Below are 24,209 nucleotides of genomic sequence, written 5' to 3'. Positions count from 1 at the left end.
GCCATATTTACCAGAATTCCTCCAGGGAGAGGGAGTTACAAGAGCCACTTTGATAAGGCTCAGGGGTGAAAATAAAGACTTTGAGACTCATGCTCAGGTTACAATAAAAAAAAAATCTCTAACCTGCTTCGGAGGCTAGTGGGTCAGGGAAGGGCATGGTGCATACCTGCAGAGTGTTAATCTCGTCTGGGGTAAGAACTAAATTACTCAGAACTGTGCCACACAGCTGGGAGCACCCCTCCTTCTCGGCCCCACCCCACAGAACATATCACCTCTCTCCTCAATACGTGTTGCACAAATATTTTTAAACCATCAGTTTGAAGGGGCAACAAATTATTGTCAGCCCTGGGTCTCAGGATTTAATCTGCAGAAATTAAAATTATAACCAGATTATCAGAAAGTAAAGAAACACTTTACTAACACTTTTAAGATCTAATTCTCAGAACGATTTCACTTAATTTTGCTTCAGAAATTGTAAACAATACATGATCAGACTCAGATCATCTTAACCACTCAAAGGTCAAAGACTTAGGGAAGTGCACCACTGAAAAGAAGTGAAATGCCAAAGAAAATGGATGGAGCCCCAGCTCTGGGACACCCCCGGACACACCCAGGGCAAAGAGAGCCAACCCCGTGCAGCCAAAGTATCTACAAGGACTGTCTCCACTGTTTTCCACGAGCGTTGTAGACACAGTTGCTGCAGACACAGAGAACATCAAATTCCACTAACTAGCTCCAGGTTAAGAGAAGGGCAAATACAGCCATGAGAGTGGTTGGAAACGTTTAATGAGGGTTTTTTTGTTTCTTTGTTTGTTTTGTTTTTTGTTTTGGTGTCTTCCAGAAGGCAGAAATGTGACAGACCTCCACATCTCTCTCATCAGGCCGTGGAAAACGTTTAATAGTCTCCTCTTATTAAACAGGAAAGGTTAGCATTTAATAGTTAATGAAGGCAAGGGAATCTCAACAGATAAGAGCCGAGTCTGCACAGGCTGCGTTTGGACAATTCCAAATCCTCTTATCTCTTCTCAGACAGGCTGCTGTTTGCAAGATATTGTTTTAAGCAGAGGGAAGACAGGCGCAGACGCATACACAGGGAGAGCCACTATCTTTTCAAACGGATGCAGAATACATGAAGAGGTGCTGCCTGGCAGTTTTATGGGGTGCTACAACAACATACTGTATTTCCCCTCTGGATTCAATACACTGATCCTCTGGCATTTAAACTTTAAAATATGTACAGCATTGTGGACATATGGTAAGATTCCTACCTTCCTTTGCTGCTTACACTGTTCTGTGATTTATATTGTTTTATAGCCAAGTGGCTTATGGTACTCATATAAGGAAATGTTCTGAGCTGAAACCTAGGAGGAAACGGAGAGGCATTCAGCTAACATGCTCAGGGTTATTCAAAAGTACCTTGCCCCACTTTAACTCCCTCCCCCGACCTGTTATGTCTTTCTCTTGGGACAAACCTAGCTCAACCTCTCTAACTCCCTAAAAGTCCCATCAACACAGATCATAATTTACTCCTTCCGTGGAAGATTTCCCCATCCCTTCTTGACAATATCCCCACCCCTCCACTGGGGATTGGATGTAAAAAATGCCTCTTGCCCCGGCTATTTCAGTGACCATCCAAAATGTAAGCTCTGCTTCCTCTGTCCTCTCCCATCTTTTCATTCCCAGACACTTCTGTGCTCCGCCCTCTTACTCAACTTCCCCCACTCCCTCCCCTACGTTTCTTCTGTGTTCTCTCTTGTCCTACATCCACGGCTCCCCTTGCCCTCAGCTCCATCACTGAACATGCCCTCCACATCCTTGCCGCAGCTGGTGCTTGACTCCCCTAATGACATTCTTCCTCCCAAGTAGAATCCGCCAACTCCCCAAATCCAGTAACTTGGGTAGCATACTCCTACCCTCAAGGCTACTTTCAGGCCATAAGTCCTTCTCTCTCATGTAAAAATCCTTGCTCTTTGGGGACTTGGGACATTCAACTAAATGTCTCTCCTCATCTCATTCCTTTCCCAGACTCCTGTCTCCCCCTTGTTCTTTGGAAGCACCTGGCTCGCAGCCTTATTCTCCATCATGCGGTACTTTCCCACTCACCCCGATCACTCACGCAGCACCCTGGCCTCTTGAATGTTTGATCTTCTCAGGTCGAATAACCTTCAACATCCCCCACTCCAGCTCCTCACTCTCATGATCCCGCACTCACCCAGACCCTTTTCTGATGGCAGCATCCTATGCTTTCAGCCTTCTCAGCCCATGAGACCCACAGCTTCGGTTTTTCAGCTGTAACACCCCTGAGTCCTCCCACTATTCTCCCGGCTTTCTGTCTATCAGCTCCTCCATCCAACTTAGACTCCACTGCTTTCTCATCCAACTTAGACTCCACTGTAAATCACTTCAGTCACTTTCTTTTAATGTTCTTGCCTACCTGTTCTCCCTTTTCACTTGCCCAGCTGAGTCCCAACCTTCGATCAATCTAGCTGTAGTTCTTCCCAGTTCCTACCTCGCAGGACTGGCGATTCTGGTGAATATTACACAGCCAAATGCACTGGTGCTGCTCAAATATTAGGGTCTCCAACCTAATACTCGTCTTTTTTTTTAGTATTTGCTTTAAATATTGGCTCCCTTTTCTCTGATTCCATGATAGGTCACCCCTGCTTCTAACGAGACAGTTTTCAGGTCTAATATGAGTTCCCATCAAGTTGCTGTCTAGTCTGAAGGGCCTGGACTCACGCTAGATCATCTGCACGACTTTGATAGTCTGCTATGAGCCATTATGTTTTGTACAGTAGAGGGGGGTGATAATATATTTCTCATTTTCAAGTTCACAATGAGGACTTCCCTGTGGTTCTCATCTACTCCCTATTCTGCCGTGAGCCAGGAGTACAGTGGGGCAGAACTTACTAATTATTGTTAACATTCGTATTCTTACATATCAGTGAATAACTCTAAAATCCCATTTGGTTACTTTGACTTCCTGCATAATTCTATGCTCTTTTCCCTTCTGTGATTTGAATTTCCTTGAAGTCTCTGCTCTGTTCTCATGGATCTCCATGGCCCATTCAGCCCCATCTCCATCCTAAGGAAAGAGAAAGTCAGTTTCTTGTTCTTTTCAAATTTGAACAGTTTTAGGTTTGTAATAAAATTGAGAAGAAGTACAGAGATTTTCTACTTACCCCTCTGCCCCCACATATATGTAGCATCTTCAATTATCAAAGCATTCACCAGAATAGTACATTTTTTTAAAAAATTGAAGTACTGTTGATTTACAATGTTGTGTTAGTTTCAGGTGTACAGTATAGTGATTCATATATATGGTCTTCTTCAGATTCTTTTCCATTATAGGTTATTACAAGATATTGAATATAGTTCCCTGTCCTTTAGTGCAGTTTTTTAAACAAGAATGATACTTTGTTGACACATCATAATTACCTAATGTCCATAATTTACCTTAGGTTCACTCTTGGTGTTGTATATTCTATGGGTTTGGACAAATGTATAATGATATGTACACATCATTAAAATACCATATAGAGTGTTTTCATTGCCCTAAAAACCCTCTATGCTCTGCCTGTCATTTCTTCCTCCACCCCAAGAATCAGTTTTCGTTCTTGTATAAGATTTCACTCATGTGATATGTGAATTTAAGCTACTTCCTTCCTGTTTAATGCTCTAACTGCTTCAGTGTGAAATAGAATAGTTGTCACTGCAGCCCAAAGTATTGGTTAAAGTGCTCTGATTCTAGGGTAAAATTTAATTTGCAAGCAATTTTTAAATTTTACTTTTAGAACCAAATTATGCCTCTCATTCATTTTACAGGAATAAATCCTAAATAAATCTGCTTTCTGCATTCTTTGATGTATTATATTCCTTATATTTGAAACATAAGCATAAAAACTAAAGTTAGTGTGTTTTGCTGTTTAAGAAGAATTCTGCGCTTCAATTTTTTTTTGACTAGAGACTTAAAGTCTTTTTCCTCTGAATTACCTGAACAAAATGCACTCTAGTCTGCTTTTAAATATCTAGAATAAAATACACATCACTGAGTTATAACAGCTAATGTATATCGTCTGCCTTATTAACTAGTTTAATGATCAAGAGGGATATTTCTTCTCCAACTTCAATTTGCTTGCAACAATTCACAAATGATAATAATAGTTCCTGTGCTAACCATCATATCTCATCACCAGTCCAAGGATTATCTCCATTTTAATTATGAATTGAGAGAAAACGAGAAATCAAAAAGATCATACAATAAGTTGTTTGACTGAGATTTTAAAACAGGGTCATCAGTACCTAAACACTAAACATTACCACTTACAAGAAGTCAGGTTAAAAAAAAATGCAACGCTGTTTCCAGCATGTTTCAAACACCCATGTTATGTCCCCTATGCCTCCCATGTCTCACTGGTCCATCAAGTTCCACTGAGTTAACTGGTTCTTCTGGGTCATGTAGATATTTCCCAGCTGAAGAATGATGAGTTTTGGGGGTTGGGTTGGGCCAGTTTTAGCAAAGAAGAGGCGGGGTTGTGGTTGATTTGCCAGTGATGTGTGGGATGAACTGCCCGGGAAGCACGCATGCTGTACACAGTAGGGAAGTTCTGAACGGGACCCATCTCGTGAAATGTGGAAGGAACTGACAAACGTGCCGGATGGACGGACAGATAAACACAAAAGGCTGCGTCATCTTAGCAGAAAGGAGGAAGTCAGGATGATTCACAAGGACAAGGTCACTGATTTGAAAGCATATTTTTGCTTGACAAGAAAGTTTGAGAAAAGAAACACCACACTGTTTAATTTTATTTGTATTGTAATACAGAAAAAGCATTCACAGAAGCATTTAATAATTTAATCAATGATTTAGAGCTATGAATCAATACATGGTATGCATCAGAAGGCAATCAGATGGCACCATTTCTCATTTAAATAAAACAATTTTATTTTGCTGCAGTGGTTTTTAAACAACATTGTGGATTTTAAACTAGAATTCAGAATCACCCCAGAAGGACTAAAACACATCATTATTTGACTCTAAACTCTTGTATGCCAATTCCCCACCTTGCTCCCAGAGCTATTTTTCTGAAATACAGGTCAGCTTGAAGAACTTTCCTCCTCAAAAACCTGCAATGGCTTCCCACTGCCTACGGAGTCCGTTTCTCACAGAGTGCCCCAAATTCTCCATCATATACCACCTTTTTACCTCACCTGGTGCATCACCCAGAGCATCTCTGAATTAATCATGAACTTCCTCCAAAGCTTTGCTCAGGCTGTTCCTGTAGCTTGTTTTGCCTTCCTCATTGCCCTGCATTTTAAGATCCTTTAGTCCACGTTCTCCTACACCCTCTCTGTGAATCCTCAGTGCTCCAACCTGAAGTGCCCTGTTCCTCCGTGGAACTCCAAGCTCTGTTACACGCACACAGCTACTACATACTGCTCGCTGTGGTTATTTGAATTCTTGTCTAATCTCCCCTGCATTACAATCAACTTTCTTGAATCCCTTATGCCAGTGATTCTCAAACTTTAGCAAGCATCGGAATTACCTGGAGGCCTTGTCAAAACACAGATCGCTAGGCCCCCACTCCAGAATTTTTGATTCAGTAGTTCTAAGTGGCGCCCAAGAATCCACATTTTTAATACGTTTCCAGGTGACACTGATGCTCTTGGCCAGGGGACCCCTGCATCATAGCTTACACATAGTATGCTCAACAAGTACTTACCGGATCACTGAGTAGGTGATATAGCCATACTCACTGACTGAAAATTTAGACGGTGTTTTATTAAGACGTTTAGCATTGTGTATAAGAATATAAATGGTCATGGTTTTCACTTAAGAATAGATAGGAGAGTAGAGATTATATGATCTCTAAAAGTGGACAAATTTAATGTGTAAGTGTCATTCAAATAGTTCTCGGTATGTTAGGGACTTTGAAAGTAGCTGATAAAACACATGGAGAATGAAGATCTTTCTGCAGGGAACCAAAAGGAGAGGAAATTGCAAATTTCCCTCAAAGACTCATGGCAATCTAAGGAGTTTCCACTTTACCCACAGCAAACAGGAAATCAGAAAGGTCACATAGCAAGGACGTAGCAGGACTGGAGCTCCATCCGGTGTTTATTCTCCTGCGCTCAGCTGCTGTGCGTACAGTTCCTTCTCAGAAGCAATAGCATCGTCTGTGGAACTAAGTAAGAGGTACTGAGAAAATATCAAGTTCACACCCAGGACAACAACCAAAAAATTCCAGTTTATTTTTAATGAGTTAGAATGAGTAGTGTCTACCCCTCAGTATTCCCTGGACGCTACTCATTTTATACCTCCTATGCCAGGACATCGAATTGTCTGGTCAAGATCCAAAGCTCAGTGATACTAACCTTTTCCCTCCCTCCTTCCTCCCTTCCTCCCTCCCTCCCTCTCTCTCTTTTTCCTTCTTTCTTTCTTCCTTTCTTTGCCTTTCTTCCTTTCTTTGCCTTTCTTTCTTTCTCTCTCTCTCTCTTTCTCTCTCTCTTTCTCTCTTTCTCCCTTTCTTTCTCCCTTTCTTTCTTTCTTTCTTTCTTTCTTTCTTTCTGTCTTTCTGTCTTTCTGTCTTTCTTTCTCATCATACACGTGGCTGCTACACATGGTTCTTTTTCTCTCTTTGGGGGAATCTGAGATATTAAAGCTGCTGCCACCCAGAGGTCAGAAGAAGTCAATGAAACTGATGAGTTACCAGAAAATGAGTCTATAGGTGGATGAGAGAATTATGAATTTCTAAACATCGTTTATATCCTCTCAGAGACAGAAAAAAATAAGACAGATCTCAGTTTCCTTTATGACAATCAAATGAGTTATTCCTGGGCCCAGACGACTTTCTGTTGTAGGGAAAGGGTAGGGTGGAGGCAGCGCAGAGTAGCCTTGTCCCTGGAAAGAGAGCTTCAGCATCACCTGGGAACGTGTTAGACGTGCCATTTCGCAGGCTCCACACCAACATACCAAGCCAGAAACTCTGGGAGTGGTGCCCAGAAATCTGTATTCCAACAAGGCCTTCAAGTGATTCTAATGCAAGCTGAATTTTAAGAATAACGGTTAGTGTTTAGTTATCAATAAACTGGGCAATCCTCCAAACTACAATTTTTTTGTCAATGACTATCACCAAATCATAAGCAAATTGTGCTTTGGGCCAAATTCTGTAGATATTCCAGAGTGGTTTTTGACGGCAGAGTGTCTTCATCTTAGGAGAGATTTTAGGAGAATGCAAAAGCTTGGGTATTCTTCTTTGTGTATTTGTTGTTATTTTAAAATTTTGTTTTGTATTGACTGTACATTTGAGAACAAATATTTAAATTATAGTATGAAAAAAGGCTTTGTTATAGAAGTTTAGAGTTGAAGGTTCCCTTGAAGTATCATCAGATCTAATCCTTATTTTGGAGTTGAAAGAAGAGGCTTAAATGGTTTAGGTGACTCCCTGGAATCTCAGAGCACTGTTAATCCTATTACTTAACTTCTGTCTTCCGTGAGGCACCTCACTTTCACTGGGTTTGTGCATAAGAAAATGTGAGATAAATAGTATAATAATAACAACAATAAGGAAATAGTATCGTTCTTTTACTGTGGTCATCATATACCATACCTCTATAAATCAGTGCCTGGGTGCATTATTTCCAAATAGTCATTCGGAGTGTCTCTTTTTCGGTCTTTTTTAGTTTACAATTTTTTTTTGCCTCTTTAGCCAGTATTTCTGCAGATTTTATTGCATGATATTTTAATTTAACTTAAAGATTTGCAATTTTTAATTCAAGTTTATAAATGTTTTGAGGTCATGAACTACTCTGAGTTCTATTCCTGAAATATTCTCTGCCCCTAATACACACACCACGTCATTCTGCATCTAATTGCAGAATACTCCCAGGAACCCTTAGGGTGTCCGTGGAGTCCAAGTTAAGTATTTTGAGAAGCTCATTTAACACTGGGATGAAGAAACATCCTTTCCAAATTATCCTTTTAAACTAAAGACTTTCTTTAGGATATTTTTTTGTTCCTCCATGAATTCCATATGAATAATTGCCACCCATTTTCCCTCATCTTCATCTCAGATGCCTCAAACTCAGCCCTGTATTTAACAAATGGCCAGCAACAGGGCCTCAGGGGCAGATCCCCCAGTGTTTGTCTTCCATAGACATTCTCTCTCCTTCTCCACAAGGACCTGCCCGCCACACCACGCTGGCACTGTCAATATTATTGCAGGGTGGGGGCAAGCTCTGGAAGGCAGTTTTAATCTGCCTCATTGTACCAGAGATAAGTAGAATGTGCAACTCGCTGCTGCGTGCTGGACATACAGATGCAGTCAAAATTTTATGCACATTTGGAAAGCTAGCTTATTTTAGGATTCTGTTCCGAAATGAGTCATTGGAGCTTCTGTTTCTCATGCTCTCTCTCTCTCTCCTTTGTGGCTCTGTCTCTCAGAATGATAAAATTCCCAACTAGCAGCCACAGAGAGCAGATTCGTTTAAAAACTGTTCTAGCAAAACAGCTCATCCAGTGAGAGCGCCAAGGGACATGCCACAATAGATTTACAGTTTGCACAATAAATAAAGGGGCAGAGAAGCCTGAAGGGGAGGGTTTGAGGTGAGCACAGAGGATGCCCCAGAGTGGTGAGGATTGAGGGGTCCACAGAGTCAGTAAATACTAAGACAGTCACAGCGCCAACCATCTGATATGTACACAGACATTCGAGAACAAACATCATGTGATAAGGAGGGCCCAGGTAAAAAGGAGACGATGTTACTCAGGTGTAGTTACTCTAGAATTCACGAGCATAGATCGACTGACTGATCACATTAAACCACAAAGCAAAATTTAAAAGATTCATTGTGAATCCAGGCATTTAAGATGGGGTGGGTTAGGCAGTTACCTGGACAGGAAAGCAGACGGTGGGGCTTGGCTGGGAGGGAAAAGCACATCAGGTGGGTCCTGCCAGTGCCGGGGTGATGGCAGTGGCGGGAACATTCAGGAGGTCTGAAGAGTGGGTGGATCTCCATAAATCAGGTCTATTTATTTTTTTCTCAATATGCTTCCTAATTTTCTATAAAAATTTTCAAGAGGAAAGGTTCATTACTGACTAGGTTGAAAAAAAAAATTGGTGCTATTTGAAATCCTTTTGTGGAAAGTTCAGAATGACCTGGTAGATAATGAGTGACCATGTAAAGTGGGATCCTAAATAAACAGTTAATGGTTTGAAATATGAAAATTATTTTAAAATCTTATATAAATCTAGGAGACCATTTTTCCAAAGGGCCTCCTTTTAAATTGAACCGTCATCTAGTAAAATGTCACGGGATTTGTAGCCGATCAGCTTTAATACGCATGTTTGGGATAACGATGTATAGCTAATGTGTTCATTATTCACGACAACAGGACCTGCACCATTTTAATCTTCGTTATCCTCTGTTGACATTGGCTAATTTATCTGCAGCAGGGCTCTGAGCAGTGCAGTGTTATTTCTGTTACTGGGCAGGCAGAGGAATTAATGCAAGGTGAAAGGCTTTGATTCTCCAGGGTCCCATTTCTCAACGCTGATCCAGCAGAAATATCAAGACAAACTGTTGACTGTGAGCAAACAGAAAGGTAAAATGTTTGCCCGTTTGATTGGAAAGTGTTACTGGTGTTTACTTACCCTAGAAGGCTTAAATGAAGCAGGGATCTGGAAACACCTAAGAGCCCCATATGCATTTCTGCTTTAACGCTCCAGTTACAATGTAGACTCTGCTACCTATGGACAGCACCAAAGAGTTCCTCACGTCCTTCCCTCTAGGGAGACAGAGGCAGCTGCACTTTGCTGTCCTTAGAGTTCTCTCTTCTTATTTAAAATTCCACCTTTCTTGACCTTTTTTTGGACGTTTTTATTTGGCGTGCCTAAAAGTGGAATTAACCAGAAGTGGTTGATTTTGGAGGCTCTGCGAGAGCCGTAGCTAGGATATTAAGATTGTGTAACTCTTGATCCTCTATGGACTCAAATCAGTCTTTTGGCGTCTTCCTGTATTGGCTAATCCAGCTTCAAAATATAGGGTCTCAAGTAGGTTGTGGTAGTTTTCATGGTTTCACCATTTACTAATTATGTAAGTTTGGAAACTTGAGCCAATTGTTTTGTTTAAGTTTTAGTTTCCTCATCTATAAAATGGGAGCATTCCAATTGAGGCACTTAAATCATGCTTAGCTCATACCTAAGCATTAAAAAATGGTGAGAGAAAAAAATACCATAAGTAAAATCTAAAAAAAAATACAAATGAACTTATTTACAAATACCTATATGTGGAATCTTAAAAAAAAAAGACAAAATGACTTATTTACAAAAAAGAAACAGACTCACAGACATAGAAAACAAACTTACAGTTGCCAGTGGGGTTATAGGGGTGGGAAAGGATAAATTGGGAGCTCGAGATTTGCAGGTACTAACTAAGATATATATATATATAAAAAGATAAACAACAAGTTCATACTGTATATGCACAGGGAACTATATTCAATAACTTGAATATCTTGTGTAACTTATGATGAAAAAGAATATGAAAATGAATATATGTATGTTCATGTATGACCGAAGCATTATGCTGTACACCAGAAATCGACACTACATTGAAAACTGACTATATTCAATAAAAAGATATGTAAATAAAAATTAAAAATAGTGAACTACTATTTATTATTTCAGAGCAATTATAATTTGATAATTAAATGTATAAAAGAAATTGTATCTTTTTATCAGGCTAATAGATTCTCTTGAAGCTTTTTGAAAAATGTTCATAATTTGTTTTATTTTCTACTCCTAGAAGGAAACTAAGACCTTCCTTAAGGAAAAAAAAGGGCTTACATATGGTTCCCTAGATCCATTTCAATTTTGTGAACAGCAGCAAACCAGCATCTCCCCAGCTCTGCACTATCTCTGCCTATTCTGACTTCCTTTTCTGAAGTTCTCCTTCAAAAAAAGCTACTGACACTTTCTTATATCTTCTCAGTCTTTCAAAGTCATCCCTCTGGATGACCTTGGACGTTGTCACCACGCTTTTTCTGCCATTTCTTTTCAGTCCACATACTTTCTGGAAGTTAGACATACATAAAAACGAAGCAGGGCTGTCCACAAGAAATCTTAACAATGGTTGGAAGAGGAGGGTCACTGAGGGGACAGAAATAGTTCACCTTGATCCTGGCAGAGGAGAGAAGATCTTCAAAAACGAGTGCCTTACATTTAGCTGAATTCTCCTTGGCTTGTCTCCTTTTTCCTTTTTGGAACAGTTCTTGTCTGAGTTGTTTCTCTTGAGATGGTGCCACCAGAGAGGCACAGCAGTGACGAAACTTTTATTAACTCTGGCACAGGCCTGACCACAGAGCAGAAAACTCTTTCAATGCTAGGAAGCAGATGATGGTTGGGAAAAATAGAGATATGAGAAGCGGGAGGGGAGGAGAGATGGGTAGTTGAATCGACTGGCGGCCCATTCCAGTTCGTGTTTTATCCCCATGAAAACTCAGAGACACATAAGCTAGGCTGTGACTTTATTTTAAGGCCTTAAGTCAATTGGTTGATTTTCCTAAGAGATGGTGTAACAAGAATTTTACTCTTTCTGCCTCCTCCAGGCCTCCTTAGAATGACTTAGGGGGAATTGGAAGCTGAAAGCTTAGTCACATTTTGATCAGGTGTAATTTAAAGCTTTGGCTGAGTCTAGATACACACCAGAAGACGGGGGAGGGGGGGAGCAGGAATAGCAGAGTTTACTGTAAGGGAAGTGCTGGATTATTTTCCATAGAAATATGAGAGGAAGTTAATCTTTGTGTTCACAACAGGAAGAAGACAAAAGCTGGGGTGGATGACGCTGAGGACCTGGAGGCGAGACAATGAGGTGTAGGATAGAAATGTCTAATCTTCAATTCTAGGTTTTTGGTGAAGAGACAAAGAAAATCTTTTCCTTTCCTTTAACATCTCTTCAATCCTACAGTGAAGTCTGCTACCCACTCATACTTTCACATAGAGAAATCAGGAAAGAAGCTGAAAGTAGGCCCAGCATTTGGGTTTATGTGGAGCAGGAGATACTGATACATCAGGCCCAGGAAGCTGGACCCAGGAGTATCCCTGAGAATATAAGCCCCAGAAGAAGTTACAGGAATCTTAAAAAAAAGCAATAGATTTCCTCTGGGTGGTGATATAGGAATTAGGGCCGATTTTATCAAGATCTTGATGGCAGCATGACCCCAGTGGCAGTTGGTTATGAGTCTATGGTCCTGATGAGGTTTGAAGCCTGGCTCATCTATATGCCAGCTAGTTATTCTAGACTGCAAAACTTGGTGTCGTCTTTGGTAAAATTGGAGTAGTATCTTTATAATTCGAGATCACCAGTTGATACTTAAAATAGCTAGATAAAACATTGTTGAAGGAAGGGATATTCTCAATGGAAGTATCCCTTCCCCCCATATTGCATTTGAATTGTAAGGAAAAATATGTCTTTAAGGTTAAGAAGTTACAAGTAATCTTGTAGTTGAGACATATGCCAGAGATCAAACTTAATATGGGTAATGGTACAGAGATTTTGTGGAAGAGTATCCTTGGTTTTGAGAGATGCATGCTGAAGTATTTAGAGGTGAAGTGTCATGATGTCTGCAACTTACTTTAAAAGGTACCACATATATGCACACATATGCCATATATATACATAAATATGCACACAGGTAATATGTGTGTGTCTCTTGTAAATATATGAATCTCTGTCTCTCTTTCTGTCTATATAAATACGTCTGTATATATACACATATATCTTTCTCTCTATATATAAATCTATTATATTTCTTATGTAGATATAGTGTGAAAATGGGGCAAAATGTTAACCAAGTGAAGAGCATATGTGTTTATTGTACTATTCTTTTACATTTTTCAAAATAAAATGTTAACTGTGTGAATAACTTAAAGGAAAATACTTAGCATCACGTCAGGCACCATGTCTGTGCTCATTTTGTGTTGATTACCTTTTCCTTTTTCTTCCTTTTTCCTCTTAGATTTGTTCACTTTCCCCTAATCATGATAAGCCCTCACTATGGTTATTTAAATATACCTTGGTTCTTGTTTCATTGCCCCAAAATAAAAAGTTGTTTCTGAAAAAGCCTGAAGCGTAAAGGTAGAGTGCTATAAAAGTGCCCTGAGTGGTGGTAACTGGCAGCTCTGCAGGGCTGTTCTGTTCTCCAAAAGGGGCAGCCTGTGGTGTTGCATGTTAAATATTTTGCAGAATTAAGGGGCAGAAATCAGTAGTTTAGAAAAAAAATACCCAGAATATAAACATTTCTCAGTAAATACTGAAATAGAGCAAATGTTTTATTTCAGAGTGCTGATTTAGTAATGCAAAACCAAGATGATCTTTTCTTAGAGTTTTTCTCCCCGAGGCAATAGGTGTTAATGCCTGTGGAAATGATGAAACTTTATTTGGAATTCGCCTCAGGGCCCTGAATTATGTGCAGTTAATTGTATGCCATTGAAGGATATTTCTGCCAAACCTTCTGGTAAACTTAACTAGTGACCAGTATGTGTCTTGATTTTTAGGATGAAAAATCAAGGGTCCTGGGATAGCTTTTCTTTCACTGTGCCTACGTCATACCCTTAAAGCTGGAATGGACATGGGACAGAGATGGGGGAATATGCTGGTCTGTGTGCCCCTTTGGGCCACGATTCTCTTGAATTCCACTTCTTTTCTTGGTGACTTTGTGAAATGAGTCCTTTTCATAATTCTACCATTAATCCTCAAAGCTCTGCTGATAGAGGGAAGAGAGTGGCAAATTATTTATTATCCCAACTTGTAATGCGAGAAAACAGGAGGCCTCATGGGGAAATTATTTTCTAAAACCATGCAATGAGAACTCAGTCTATCCTTTCAGCTTTCTTTTACCCCACGTATACGAAGCACTATGTGAAATATAGAATGAATGATGTGCAGAAGAAAAGAGTTGGAAAAAAATTTCTGCTAACTAAATAGTAATTATGACAGTAACAACAACAAAGTAAGATTCTGTGAATTGCTATGGCAACTACAAAATTCTATCCATGGCTGTTAGTATTATTTTGTTCATGAAAGTTACCATCATCATCGTCTTCTTCATCATCCCCTGTGTTTGTAATGGTGGAATTCTCAGGGAGTGAGGAAGAAAGAAGAAAAATTATGTGCTATTTGGGAAAACTAACTATAAGCAAGTTTTGAGTGAAAGCCATCAGACTGAAGATTTTTAAAGATATGGCTGGTAAGGAGTGGTGCAATGGTATTCAAATGGAAGATGTCACATGTGTGACTGGGTGTGAGAGGCCCTCTGCTGGTAGCAGAGTGGTAAAATAACAGGAAATAAGGCAGTCAGGTTGGAATGAAATGTGGAAAAGTGGGAGGTCCAGTCGTTGGAAGGCAATAAAGCCCATAGTCTTAGATTTTAATAGGATTCAGGAAACAATAAAGAACAACTCTAGGATTCTAAGAAAGAAAATACTGTGATAAAGTGATGCTTGGGAAGATGAAGTCTTTTCAAGTATTTTGAATAGACTGCAGACAATTGAAACCAGAAGAGGAAGGAGGTTTTTAAGATAGAGCAGATTCAAGGAAATAAAGATCTTGCTTTGATCAGCTGTGTTAAAATGAGACGCTGGATGTGTTGAGAGTGCAGATGGGCATACGTTCAAGAAGTAAGGCTTCACCAGGCCTTAGGTGTCTGGGAACAAAGGAAGGATAAAATGGATCTAAAGTCAGAAAAGATTCCCCCGGGAGCCTGGAAAGAAAGACAGACCTATGTGAGACGCAAGTGTGCTAGATGAGACCGGAAACCAGATTAGCATTAAAAACCGGTGCATATACGACCTTTGTCTTGTTGCTCCCTGCCACTACCAGAAGACTGCCGATCACTGGCTTCTGCTCCCTAGGCCTCTTGCTCCCCAGAGCTGCTGTGAAAGAACCTTCTCTCCATCTCAGAGCTGCAGGGCTCCAAGTGTCCTGCTGCGGGCTCCCGGTATGGGGACAGAGTCAGTGCCAAGGCAGTGATTGTCAGCTTGCTGAGGCAGGCGTTTTAGGTATTGCTTTTTTTCTTCTTAGTATTTTTTTTTTTTAGAGAATTTCAAATTACAAGTGATTTTAAAAATGCCTCGTCAATGTCTTCTCTGTATGGCTGGCCCTTGCACTCTCCTTTTGAAGAAGGAATTGAATCCCCTGCAATGTTCTCCCTTAACTCAAACATGCCACGTGGCACAGCCATGCGTATAGGTGCACAGCGAAGGCGCAGAGGCTGCTGTGACTCCCTGGAGCTGCTGTCCCTCTGTGGGGCTCCCGCTCTTGACACAAGTTCCCATAGTTTTCTCTCCCTGCTGCCCAGTGTTGTGGGAAGAACGAAATTCTAGGATGCCGTGTTTTAATTGATCTTTTTATATATTCGACTGGGACAGTATCCCAAAAGGACTCCTGGTGCCATCATATACTATATTCACTATGAAAATGACTCCAAGTATTTTACCTAAGTCCTTAGGAGCCGAGGCTGAGGGGACATCCAGTACCCACTGTACTTACATAGAATCTTTGAAAATAAAAATATGCTAAGTTTATTTTACAGTGTTTTTATAGTTCTTACTATGCACCATGCACTTTATTTAATTCTTATAACAAAAAACCCGATGAGGCAGATATAATTATTGTCATCCTCCTCATTGTTTTTCAATGTAGAAACTGAGGTACAGAGAAACAAAATAACTTGCCCTTGGTTATGTAGCTAATAGCAGGGAAGGTGGGATTCAATTCCAAACACTCAGGCACCAGATCTGGGGGCTCTGGCCCCTATTCTATACTGTCTAAGTGAAGATGGAGATATGTGTACCTCCAGGTAACACTATTCATGAATAAGTTAAATCCTGCAATTTGTAAACTTGGAAAGAAGCTTCGTATGTTGAAAGATAGCAAGTCTTCTGTCCTACCTCCATCTTCCCTTCACGTTAGCCCACTTTCACATTTTCTCTAGCCATGGAGGGAGGGAAACTGAGGCATTGTAGATCTTTCTGCAAATTCTAAGGCAATGGGTAAGAGCCTAACTCCAGGGCCCTGCCCCATAACCCTTCATCTCCCCATCTCATATATGGATACCCTGGGGTCTGTAGCTTCTTGTGGATGCAAAGAGAGACTCAAGATATAAGAAGAGTGTACATGGACTATATCTCAATAAAAAACATGTTTTTAAAAAAAGGTACAAGGAGAGTGGATGAGGGATCATCTCCCTGTCACGTTGTCTTTGTTTCCCTTTGCTATCATGTATGTGACCAGTCTTCAAATTCCAAGGCAGTTGGTATGAATAGCTGAGCTAAGCACCATCATCTCTTCTGGAGAAAGGCTGACATGCAAGGACACCATTGTGGTAATTGATTTGATTGCTTTTGAGTCACTTGCCCAAATGCAGTTTAACCACTGATTATCCATCTGTGCAATTAATGAAGGGGTGGTGGTGCTGGGGCTTATTCTCCGAGCAGAAGGCTACGTATGGGCTGGGCAGCTTCCTAAAGAAGAGGTCTCTGAGTATGACAAGGCTTATGACCTGCATACCCAAAACACCTCCATTCCAGGCGATGTGTGTGCTCACTGTCCCCAAAACCTATTTTATACTTTGTTTTTGGTTTATGCCTTTTCCTTCGTTGGTAGTATCTCATCACTTCAATGGCCTGAATCCTTCCTATGTTTGAAAACTCAATTGAAATTGTCCAAGAAGCCTTCCAAGCTTATCCCAGCTGGAGGTGATTGCTATCTGATTACACACTCCTATGATATTTGAAAATATGTACCATTTATTTGGCACACATCATGAACTGCTTTCCATATCCTATTCGTGAGTCCATGACTCATCTCCCCAGCCACATTATATGCTATTTGAGTCTACATAATAGGTGCTTAATAAAAACCTGTTAATTGAGACTCACTTCTACTGTAATCTCTGGGGACTCACTGGGGTCTTAGTTTTCTCTTGTAAATCAATATCCTGAAGAGATGCCCCATCCCTTTATGGTACTAGTGTTACAGAAGTATATCAGGGACCAACCCAAGAACAGAACTCTGTACGTTAACCAAAGGGAAGGGCATCAGCATGTATGATTAAGAGAAGAGGTATCAGAGGAGGCTCTGGCAAGGAGATACAATGATCCTGACTACCTAATTTTAGGGCAGCAAGGATTTTAGACTCCCAGAATCCAACCCATTCCGAGTAAAGCCACCAGAAACAATGGCGCTAGATAGGTGGATTAACAGAACTCTATTCCACTAAGGTTAGGCCATCCTGCAAACAAATATAAAAGAGATTCATGAACTAGAAAGTCAATTTAGAATCTAGGGGGAAGCCAAAGGCTATCTTAGTTTGACCTTTAGCACACAGTCTATTTCAGACTAAATTTTATTATGGAAGCACATTCCATAATAGGCTTGTAGTGAGGAATAGAATCTAATCAGAGCTGACAGCAGCTCCAAGTCTTAGCAGAGCTAACAGTCTGAGTGAGAATCTGGCTTGGTGGGAATCTGAAAGGAAAACAGGATGGGATTATAAGAAGACAGTGTTCAAGGTAACCCCAGGAGTGGCTGGGCAGGCACACTGTAGTCACATGGATTAGACTGGCAGTGGTTAAAAAGTTAAATAACTCACTGCATTGGCAAAAGGAGCTAAATAAATGCTATTTTTGAAGCCTGTCAACAAAAACTCAAATGGGAACAGAAGTAGCTAAACTATATGAATGCAAATCAGAGAAAACACAAGAGAAAGAAATGGTCTAGGAAAATAACTCTTTGAATTAAAAGGATTAACATTAAAATATCTTCTAAGGACCTTAAGGAAACAATTTTTAGAACTATGGTGCATGTTCGTTAAAAAATCAATTCTGTGGTTTATTTTTTGACATTATATTTGATTTGAAAGGAAGATAGAAATCTTATAATCATTGTTCAAAGAGTTAGATGTAAAAGTATAAAAAGATCAAACAACTTCCTTACAGTTAGGCAATGAGTCAGCATGGGTCCAAGTTTTGGAATATAGAACTTTTGGCACCAACTCTGAGAAAATGCTTTCAAAGTCTAAAATCCTATAAAAACGGAGAGAATAATTACCAATAAAAACCTATTGCTTTTCACATAGTAAACACTTATTACTCATGCTAAGTTGATTGTACACAGAAAATTATTTTTGTTTTATTTATTTCTCTTGAATTATTTCATTATCTTTTCTCCTTGTTTTTTTCCTCTAGGTAACATCTGTGCATGATATAAATGAAAGTTTCCACCATTTTTATCATCATGCGTAGCCACTTTTGTTAGTTTCTTATGTATACCTCTAGAGTTAATTGACGCACTGATGAGCATATATGCACAAATAAAATTATATATTTCACATTATTCTGCATTTTGGTTTGCAATTATGTTTGTACCATATGAGCTTTTACAGTCATTTCTTTACTGTATTAGATGCCATATAATATTTCATTGTACATGAGTTAAAGATAGATATTTAATTACCCTCTCCTGATGCCCATTTAAGTTGTTTCTGATTTTGTTGTTCTTATTTCTAGCAGACCTTCAATTACTACCTTTGTTCAAAGATATTTTGCATGAGGTAAGGGTATATCAATAGAATCAATTCCTAAAATTGGAACTTTCTGGGTAAAACAGTAGGTGCCTCTGTAAGTTTGATGGATTCAACTACATTATTTTCTACAGAATTTTTACCAACTTGTATTCATAACAACAAAGAATGAGAATGCCATTTTCCCACACTCTGGTCAATGAGCATGTTATTTAACTTAAAAAAAAATCATTGCCCCCTTAACCCAGGCAAAATGTTATTTCAGTATTTTATTTTTCATTTTTCTTATTTTATTTCTCTTCTTGAACAGCCAGTGTCATTTTAAAAAGTATTCTTAACCTCTGTATTTTAAGTTAATTGTTAATTAGACTAATTAAAATTTTAAAAAATTTAACAACACTTAAAATATATTCATAATTTACATCTCGGTGATATAAATTGTCACATTTGCACTTTACCTTTCAAAGTTTTCTCTGAGCCTCTTTGTTTTTTTCTTCCTAAAGTGGAGGAGTGTATTATCACCAAGGTGACTTTTATTTAGCATATCACTGTATCCTTTGGCAAGCTTATATATCTGTTCCTTTGTTATCCATATTTAAAAGTCAAAATATTCATGAGTACAGTCTGGTTACATTAACTAATAAATGACTTGATTGGCATCAATAAGGGAAAACCTCAGAATAAAACTGAGGGCTCTCAATTTTTCTTTTTCCCTTTGAAAAAGATTATAAAAGGATCACTAGAGGTTTTCCCTGGTGATAAGCACATTTTGCAAATTCTTTATGTGACTTCAACTCATGGTTAAACCTGACTTCCCTTTTTCATCTTAGAAATTCCTCTTTAGTCTCAGGAATGGAAGGGAGATACACTATCTGAATCTTTTAGGAGGCTCTGAGTTCAGTGAAGAAGCCCTGTGCCAAAGGAGATGACTTTTACCAGAAAAGGAACGTACTTCATCTTTAGATACACGAAGTCTGCACTATCAGTGAAAATGTCCTATGTGAGACCTTCTGGTGAATGATTGATGCCATCCCTCATGTCTGCTGAAAACCTCCCTGGGTTTGTGCAGGCTCCATCTCTCTAATCTTATTTCTATGAAAACACCAATAGAGAGCAACAGCCTATATCTGGCAACACTTGACTATGTCACGTGACCCAACCAGGCAGATCAGAGGTGGGCAAAGGAACTGAGCTGGTCTCTGTTGTCAATTTCATTGACAGAAAAATGAGTCATTAAAAAAGGGCACCTGAAATCATAGACCTAATTTAGTTCCTGTGTATTAACCAGCAACTCAGTAAAGCTTGAGAGCAGTTTCCCTGTACCTAAGGAGCTGAGTGTACCTGATTTTAAAATCTGTTGAGTCTAGTCCCAAGAAAAGTCAGAGATCTGCTGGTTTCTTTTCCCTTCTCTAAAACATATTGCCTGAAAACCTGGAAGATATCCAGCCTTCTGCAAGATGGTGATAGCATTTGTCAACCTTATCAACCACTTTTTTTAGGCACAATTTTGGAAGAAGAAATAATTTAGAGCCATTTGTTTCCTAATTTAAGGATTTTATTTCATCCTTTGATATGTCTCATTAAAATCTTTGATTTTTTTAACTTTGGATACCACTGTAGGAAATGGAGATTTGCTTAAAAAACTTACCCATTTGCATCTAATTATATCTCTCTATTGCCATCATAGACACCGTCAGTGAAATTGCTATTGAGGAACACTTAACAAACATAGAGTTTTATAAAAAAAAATCTAAATACCTCTAAATTCTAAAGTAACTATGCTGAGTATTTCAGCCTTCATATCTTTGATCTTTAAATAATGTATCTTAGTAACATTTTTAAATCTAAAGGCTAAAATCAAATTGCAAGAATGTAGAGAAATATTCTGTGATTCTTTTAATAGAATGCTCTTTACACAAATATACTTTTTAAAAATAAGGAGCTACTCAAATAATGTAGAATTATACTCTGAGTTTATGCTGTATGTTCCCAAGAGTGTTATCAGAGGACAGTTTCCTCCATATTAAAGTCTTTACAGATGGGATATGGCGAAACAGATGGACCAAATTTAATGGTCTGGTGGTTGTAAACAAATTAACTGTTTATAGTTTTCCTTTATGCCAATAATAGCCATCTAGAAAATATAATGAGAACACAATACCATGAAAAATAGCAACAAAAACAGACGCTCCATAAGAGTGACCTTAGCAGAAGTGTCTGCCTAAATGGAGAAAACTACTAACCTTTATTGAAAGTCACACAGATGATTTGAATAAATGTCTACCAAATGGAAAACAAAATACTGTGCCATGTCAATACTTTCCAAGTGATGTTTACATGTAATACAATCCCCTTCAAATATCTAAATTTTTGAGAAATTTTCTGAAGTTTATCTGGAAACATAAGTAGGTGAGAACTGCCGTTTTTGAAAGAAAATTGTAAGATGAAATTCACATTGCCAAAGACTTGAACTTATTACAAAGCTGCAAAATGTGAAACAGTGTGGTATAAATGTGGGGATAGGCACTCAGATCAATGAAACAGAGCAGAAACACCAGAAAAAGACCCATTTATAAAAGATTTTAGTATATAATTAAAATGATATTTCAAATGAGTGGGAGAAAAATGCATTATTCAGTAACTTGAATGATTGGTAAGCTGTTTTATTAAAATTTCATGTCTTAACTTGCCTTACAGCAGAAGTGCCAATGGTATGCTGGGAGTGGGTTGCAGATAAGACGGGACATGGTCCCTTTAGTGTCTACAGTGGCTGAAAAATTCTGGCCTCGAGCAACCTCACCTGTTTATCACAGAGTGTCATGAAAATGATCATTTTCTATATGCATTCTGATGCAAAATATGGTAGAGAGCACCATCCTTTTATACATGCTAAAATCCATTTTAAATAGATTTAAAAACTAAATGCAAATAAAACTGTAAAAAAGTATTGGAAAATATGAACATATATCTTGCATTCAAGAAGACTTTTGGAAGACAAAAACAGATGCTAGAAATTACCAAGGAAAACAAATGAGATTTGATGAACTAAAATGAAGATTTCTGTACCTCAACAGTAGAAGATTAACAGAGTTTAATGACTAAGTGGGAACCATGTCTAGCAGTGGTGAATGAATGAAAAGCACCTACAATCTATAAAGAAAAGTTTGATATCTGCATATTTTAAAAAGTAAAAGGCATGGGCGGGCAATTCACACAGATGATTCTTAAAAGTCTTATGAAAAAATGTTAAATATCTTTAATAATAAAGATATGCAAACTGAAACAACAGTAAGATTCTCTTTTCATGTATCATTTGAGTAAAGATAAAAAATTCGTAATTCCTAGGGTTAATTAAGGTATCAGGCATTGACATTGCTCAGGAGTAAGTGAATTGGAATAAACTTTTAAAGAATATTTGAAAATAGATTTCTTAGGTCTTTAAAAATGTCCCTACAAGTTCACCTGGTAGTTTTAGGGATCTACCCTGAATAAATAATTAAGATGAAGTCACAGTCAAATACATCCAATTAGCACAATATGTGAAAGGGACAATTTAAAGAAATCTAAAAGTTCTTTTGGGGGGGGTAACACAGGTTCAGGTATATATTTACTGTAGAGATCCATATAGTCATTGAAAGTGCTACAGAAAATACGTAGTTAAAAGAGAAAATATTCACAATGGAGAGCAAAGTAATTACATACAGGAGGTAAGAGTCTGCCACTATTTTTGTAAAATTATGCATAAACAAATGAGAAAAGTAGTAAGCAGTAAAATGTAAATGATTGAACAATTGTCCCTTGGTATCCAGACGTTCCAGGATCCAGGAAGATACCAAAATCTGAGGATGCTCAGGTCCCATAATCAACCTCTGTATCCACGGCTCTGCGTCATTGATTCAGGCAAGCACAGATCGTATAGTACTGCGTGTATTTATTGGAAAAAAAAAAAGTCTTGTAAGTGGACCTGCAAAGCTTAAATTCTGTATTGTTGTTATTCAAACGTCAACTGTATATCAGTGCTGGATTGTAGAAAACTAATGCTTCTTTCCTGTGATTTTTCTATTTCTTCATTTATTTGCAGTGAACATGTATTTATTTTGGAACTATTTTTAAAAAGATGTTACTAAGATACAAAAAAAAAGGTTAATTTCATTTCAACTATGTTTATACAAGAATGATTTAAATGAGTGTTTCAGACTTCAGCCCCAAATCAAGGCTGCTCCCATCCTGAGAAGAATCAGTCTTCTAATTATTGATTTGCTGTAATCCTAGAAGACTGGCACATTTTACAAGGTGAGATGTTGAGATAGGATGGGAATATTCAGTGAAACGTGTGCATGAGTCAGGACTCTTCAATTCTAGCCTTTCTGTACATCCCACTGAGATGGCAAGAAGTACACAGCCAGTTAATATTTCATGACTTATTTTGAAAATTCCTACTCTTGTTCACTTACATTGCAGAAACCTTGCATCATTGATTCTGACAAAAACAGTAATCAGAATTTATATGTCATTTATATGTCAACTATCTGAAAGTTTGTGTTTATTTAATGCTTTATTTTGATTTCATAAATTAATTAAGAAACAGATTTAACTTTCAGGACTGTATATAAAAGGGGAATCCTTGTTCCAACTTGTTCTGTTTGAAGTGGGGTGTGATGTTATGTGTTCATAGCTTTGGGGACTTTACAAAATCTAATGATCCACTAGGATTTTTTTTCAGATGTAGCATATTGAAACCTAACAGTTTCATAGGTATAATGACATTGACAAGACACATTCTTCTTTGAAGTTTTAAAAAGTGGAGACAAATAATTCACTTTAAAAGAGAGAGAAAGGGAGAGAGTACTGTAAATGTCTTCAACATTTAGGAATATTTAAATACTTTTTATAACTCAAGGTATTCAGTTAAATAAAATCGATCAAGGATAATGTGCAGTTTGTGATATCTTTTCCTTATTTATGAAAAAACCCTTATGACTTGCAGTAGCTTTTATATCAGATGGCATACTCACTCTCCCAGCGAGCTTGTGGCTGAGCCTGAACCTAGAATGAGCCTGTAAAAGGCCCTCCCGACAAAAGCCTGAGAGGTACCCTAATGGATAATGTGTAGAGTTCCGCAGCGTGAGTCACTAGGGTTTCGAAGCAACAGCAATTTGGCCATAATCCGTTTCCATGGTTTCCACACTTATCACTCTCTAACTTGGCAATGAGCCCCAATAAAATATGACCTGACTGGATTACAGCAAGAGAAGAGTCTGAAGAACTCTCTTTTTATAGTTTCCTCTCCTGTAAAACACTTGACTGGTTCCTTCTGCGAAGGCTATCCTAACTTGTGCTGAGCAGTGCAGTATGAGGTCACCGGCTCGCAGTATTTCAGAAGGGTTCTATGCTGCAATCAGATCAATAGTGTGTGCCTTGCCTATGTTATTAGAAGAGAGCTGTATCTGCCTAGGAATTGGAGTGAGAAAAAAGAAACGCTGGACAGAGGCAGAAGCAAACAAACAAACAGATGCCCGGTGATGCCAATATCTATAAAATGCATGAAATGCACAAAAATCTGCATCTCATGACCAAGTAACAGACGGAGCTGTCAGAAAAAAACGAAAAAAAAATTAATTGTAAT

At 38.6% G+C, this 24,209-nt stretch overlaps 1 long non-coding RNA gene across 1 annotated transcript; it reads right to left on the bottom strand.

The window, feature by feature from the left end:
• Window positions 1-6,123: 6,123 nt before the first annotated feature.
• On the bottom strand, window positions 6,124-23,667 carry LOC140697748 (uncharacterized). The gene is made up of 3 exons (XR_012075063.1): window positions 23,599-23,667; window positions 17,998-18,086; window positions 6,124-6,185 (listed from the first exon to the last, which is right to left on the bottom strand). It is a non-coding gene; the product is annotated as an uncharacterized lncRNA (long non-coding RNA).
• Between the last annotated feature and the right edge of the window lie 542 nt (window positions 23,668-24,209).

This window comes from Vicugna pacos, chromosome 8, assembly GCF_048564905.1.
Source record: "Vicugna pacos chromosome 8, VicPac4, whole genome shotgun sequence".
NCBI lineage: Eukaryota > Metazoa > Chordata > Mammalia > Artiodactyla > Camelidae > Vicugna > Vicugna pacos.
The sequence above is the reverse complement of the archived record's forward strand: the minus strand, read 5'-3'. Positions and strand labels throughout refer to the sequence as shown.